Below are 6,000 nucleotides of genomic sequence, written 5' to 3' on the forward strand. Positions count from 1 at the left end.
AATAAACCGCATTTTTTTCATTAAGTTAAAAAATAGATACCTTTCTTATATTCTTCTATTATAAATTTATTTCTTTTTTTTCCTTTTTAACTATTATCGAACAGCTGTTTTCTTACAATATTTTACTGAACTGTTTACAAGTTTGTTGTTGCTTCAGAAGCATCGTGTTTTACAGCTCATATTTAGAACAGAGTTGCCATATCCAAATAATTGTTTGTATATTTTAGACCACTGAAATGTCTTAATTAATACTGCGTACTTATTTTTTGGAAATAAGAAAACAAAATTTTGGATTCATGCCAAAATATTTGAATTTCAGACCATTGTGACAATTAATTTTTTTTTTGCCAGAATGCGCGCTCCGACTTGTGCGGAGATTCGGCCTCGGGCGCTCCCGTGACGTGCACGAACACGCAAACAGCGGCTCGCGAGCGGCTTGCGAAAAACCGTGTTTTGGACACGTCTCAACGCTATATGCTTCCTTACTGGTGTTTAGTTGTTTTTAAAGATGGACCATATAGATAATTTACGTATGACAGCATTTGCGCTTTGACTGACGCGGAAATGCGGAATGATAATTTAATCAAATGTATTCAAAGGAATGTATAAGCTGTCATGCAAGGTTTCATATATCCTTCTTCATTACTCACGTTTATGTTTACATATCAGATCTATACATTGTAAGTTTAGTCAGCAAATGCCCTTAAAATTTCTCGCTGAAAAACAACAACAATTCACGGACGGACACAAAAAGTGAAACAGATATAGAAAGCTATACAGATATCGCATATTAATTTGTTATTTCGAGAAAAAATGAAAATCATTCACGCTTTTTACACTTTTCAAGTAGTTTGTTTTTACATAATGGGTATAATTATAGATTGATCGTGGGCTGAAAATATTTTGCACTCCATGGAATTTTTATCTTTTGGAATAAAAGAATAGAACTGCCTCGTATTTTTCACAGTTTGCAATTGGGAATGGCGCTGTTTCAACTTACTAGAGTGATTTTCATGTTCTTGTTTATTACAGTAATCAAAATTAATTTTCTTAGAATTGAATTTTGCCCAATCATACAACTGTTTCGGTCCCTTAATTTTCACAGGGATTTTATCTCGCAAACTTGCATGGTACGCATCTCTCTTTATAGCCCCACCGATACCATCGCAATCACCTTTCCCAAGTACAGAGGCAAAAAAAAGCCACTCGGCATCGATGCCAAAATCCTTTTTGTGAAATAGTAAATTTATAAAATTGTACTTGTTTTTGTACTGTGAGGCCGCCCCGTCGGAAAAATTATAGATTTTCTTCACATTTCGTTTACCAAACTGTTTAATCAAATATTGAAACAATTTAGAATTGAACAAATTGACTGCGGAACTGTCATGTTCCAATGCTTCAGAAATTATCACATAATTCTCATGCTGTTCTACGCCGTTTTCTTTGTAATGCACAACGTAAGGATGTATTGTGCCCATTTACACGATGTCTCCTCTGGAAGGGAAACATTTTGTTCGGTGGTGAAGGACGGCCGCGGAAGAGAGAAGGGAATTTGTCTCCTGTACTGGCGACACGCTTTGTGCTTCTTATTCGTATTTCCAATCTTAAAGCAATTTTTGACAGTTGCTTCATTCGTTTTCTTCTTTCGTGGAAGAAAGTTCTAAGTTATGTGTTGGTTTTCAAGCAAACGGAAGATAACAACGATGACAAACATACGAACGCTGCTTGGGAAATGCACAATTATTTTTGCTAGTAAAGTAATATAGTATAATTTAAAATAGTTATGGGACATGTTTATGTTGATTTCTAATTTTTCCCTGCATTTCTAGATACTCAGTTTAATTTTAAGTTAATTATTTACATATGAAGTATTTTTAATTTAATTTTTTTTATTCAAGTATAAGAATTTATAAATATATTTCAATAAAAAAACCAACAAATTATTTATTATTTAACCAGTTTGCATTTTTCATTCATATATTTAAGAAACTGTTGTCGAACGCTCTCTGCTTTACATGTAAGCGCGTGCTAGAATACATCCGAACCAGATGATGCTAAAGTATTAAATGTCAAAATGTCGCCGAAAACAATTTTGACCGTGTGTCCGCGAATGAGACATGAAAAGAGAATTTCCAGTGTCTCCATTCCAGATGTCTCCCTGTGTAAATGGGGTGATTGTTGCCTGCGTTCTGTTCCAGTATTCTGATTGCACACATTAATTTTCGGAGAAATCAAGGCAAACGACGTATTCTTTTCCAATCACATTATTTTTAATATCGACGAGATACTGTGCTTATGATTTCGCGAGAAAATCATGTTTTAAAACAGCAAGCAAATCTTTACTCAGGTTTTGAACGAATTCTGTAACGGGTTCGATTTATACTTGCAAAGTACATCTGTAAACAAAATGTGTGATTAATTAATTAATTTATTTATCATTAATGTTATATCATATTTATACTGTATACAGGTAAACCAAAAATTTGGAAGTTAATTAATATTTAAGTGCATGTAGGTGCAATTCAAACTAAATTGTTTAATTTGCATTGAATTTCATTGGAATTGTTTTTTAAAATTTGTTTTTTCAACTTATTTCATATGTAATTTTAATTTGAATAAAAACTTTTGAAATGTGCACAATACCTGTCAGTACTTATCTATTGATCGTAATTCACGAGCCGCCGTTTGCGTGTTCGTGTGCGTCGCGGGAGCGCCCGAAGCCGAATCTCCGCGCAAGTCAGAGCGCGCATTCTGACACAAAAAAATTATATTAATTGTAATCAATTACTTATTACGTAAATATCCTTAAAAATTTTTCATCCCAGAGGCGCAGAAATTAGTTAAATTTTAAATTGTTTATTAAAAAAAATTATTTACAACAACGAAACATCAAGTTTTGTAACAAAAATAACATATTTGGAAAATATCATCCTTTGTCAATCTGCAGTTGAAAAATCGTTGTAATCGGATACTTACTTTTCGAGAAATGTGATAATTATTCAATCGCTGCAAAAAACTTCGATAGTTAATAAAAAAAAACTATTTAGAATTTGGCAACAAAATTTTCTGAGTGTGTTTCTGGCTGAATTTCATCGCAAAATATTCACTTTGGTAATTTTGTGGCCCACTTGAGGAAGCCTTACCCAAGTAAATTTCCTATGATGTCTGCCCAACGGTATTATTTTTAAGTCCTTTTATGGTTTCGAAAGATAAAAGTGAGTCTGTGACGCTGCAAATTTATCTTGACTGTGGCTGCCACATTTTATGGCTTCATAAATGCCTATGATTTCTGCCGTGAATTTCGACCTATAGGCTGGTAACCGTCCCACAATAATTGTTTCATCATTGTAGACTGCACCGAAACTGACACAATTTTCTAGTTTAGAACCATGTGTAGATGAATTTGAATGTTTTAAGCCTATTTGTGAGTTCAAAGAAATGTTTATTGTAAATTACCTGCGATGTTTAATTTTTTATAAAGAAGTGTAAGGATTTGTCTACAGAGGTTAGAGGGAGCTGGCAACTGGAAAACTGAGGAGACGATATTTGCTTATTATTTTTTGGAACACCATAATGATTGGCATAGCCAATAATTCTATTTATTACTGAAGGAATCTTTTTGAGTATTTTTGATCTATTGTAATCATTGATTTACATTGTTTTACGGTAATGAGCGCTCGGCTTAAAATTATTGGAGTAAAGCTGGCTTCGTATGTCAAGTTGTTTATAGGTGTAGTGTGGTAGGTACCAATTGAAGCTCTTATGGCCGCATTTAATATAATTTTTAATTTGTTTAATATTGATTTTGGAGAGTATCCAAATAGATAAAGGCCATAGTAAATTTTGGAAACAAGTTAAGGTTTGACTGCAGATATCAACGAAGATGAATTACGGTTATTTTTTAAATAGACACTTTATAATCTTACGACGCTTATTTAGAGAAACCAAGAGATTTGGAATGTATGCATTTCAATTCTATCTTGTAATAAAGATGAAGCCTAGGATCTTAATAGCTTCAACAGTGTTTATTATCGAATTATTCGAAGATACTTCTATGCGGCAGTTATGTTTTCTGCCCACGTGCATGTGTTTGTATTTTTCCAAAGAAAGTTCTGCGCCTGAGTAGTCGCACCATGTTTCAATGTCATTTTGAATATTATTTAGGCTTATTTTTATGTATTTGACCTTACTAAGTTTTTTTGACGTGATAACGTCTTCTTGTTCGATTTAGCCGGCTGCTCGCACGAAAAAATGCGTTGTTATCTTGCTCAATCGTCGTTATCTTGCTCATTCGTCGTTATCTTGCTCAATCGTCGTTATCTTGCTAATTCGCCGTTATCTTGCTCATTCGTCGTTATCTTGCTCATGCGTCGTTACCTTGCTTGAACTGCAAGCGAGAGCGCGGAATGAACGACAAAGAGCACAATCGGCCCCCGCATTCGGCAACGTTCGACATCTGGGTCTCTCCTACTATGTATATGTGTATATATATATAAATTCACATATTTGTATTTGCATATGCCTTCTTATCGATTATTATTAATTTGATTTACTTGAAGAATTTAAAACAAACCCAAGTGTATCTTCATCACCCTTACCGAATTTATAAATAAGTGACGACTAGTTTTTAATAATACCTGTTGTTTAAATATTTTTATTATTAATTTATTATTATATATGAAGGAAAAAATATATGGTAATATTTACCACATACCTTATAAGATATGTTGTCTACTAATATATGTATATAAACATGCATACATACATATAGTATACTGTGGTGCAATTTTCATAGTCTAATGTATAATACATAGGCATGTCCTATGCCAATCTATATATATAAAAATTAAGCCGAAAAAAAGTGTGCATTTGTCCGGGGTAATCTCAGCAACGCGTGTAAGGAAAACAATGAATGTTTCACAAATGGTTGGTGTTGCTTTGGCAAAGGTTTCTGTGAAGTTTGGTTGAAATCCGATAACGCATGTGTGTGCGGTGCGTCGGTTAAGTGAATGTGTTTTTGCTATATGCCGCACGTATTTTTTGTACCGCACATAGCATTCATTAGAATTGAATACATTTTGGTCGTGTGTCTGGGCCGATTACACTGTGCAACAAATTCAGGTTAGCAAAAATTAGGTCCATTCTGAGAGTGGCGGGTGAAAATAGAGGCGAAATTAGAAGACCTGTATCGCGCCGTTTTTTTATGCTAGTTCGAATTTTTTTTTTAATCGGCCTTCGAAGTTCGAAATCGGAACAAAATTGTTTATATGGTTTTTTGGCTATAACTCGTCGACTAATTGATATTTTTTCAATCTGTAAAAGCCAAATTATTGCTAGAGACCTGTGCAACAATTACAATTTTTGAAAAAATTGATTTCGAAAATTTTTGTGGTACTTATGAAACAATATACTGAAAATCGGCATTTGACTGCAAACTTCGAAGGCCGATTAAAAAAAATTCGAACTAACATAAAAAAACGGCTTGATACGGGTCTTCTAATTTCGCCTCTATTTTCACCCGCCACTCTCAGAATGGACCTAATTTTTGCTAACCTGAATTTGTTCCACAGTGTTATTATGAAACTTGGTATATATATATATTTTTCCACGGAGAAGGTTAGTATTATATGCTTATTGATTCCACTCGCCACCAGGTGGCGCTGCCGAAGGTCAAAACGAGGACCCGGGTAACCCTAGGATGTGTTTTTACATTGTGGGTATCACATCAAAGCTACTGATGAATGCTTTAATACAGAGTATTTTTTAAATCTCTGAGTGACCAGGGTCTCGAGATATAGCCGAAAAGGTGGACCAAGGTACCCTTGGATGTGTTTGTACAATATGGGTATCCGATGGAAGCTGTTGATGAAAGCTTTTAGGTGAAGTAGTTTTTATTGCCCGTTTCCGGGATAAAGAAAGGAGATGGAGCTGGAGATGGAAGAGGAAAAGGAATAGCTACAAGAAGAGGAAGAAGAAGAGAAAGAGGAAGACCACTTATTA

This window comes from Anastrepha ludens, chromosome X (assembly GCF_028408465.1).
Source record: "Anastrepha ludens isolate Willacy chromosome X, idAnaLude1.1, whole genome shotgun sequence".
In the NCBI taxonomy this organism is placed as follows: domain Eukaryota; kingdom Metazoa; phylum Arthropoda; class Insecta; order Diptera; family Tephritidae; genus Anastrepha; species Anastrepha ludens.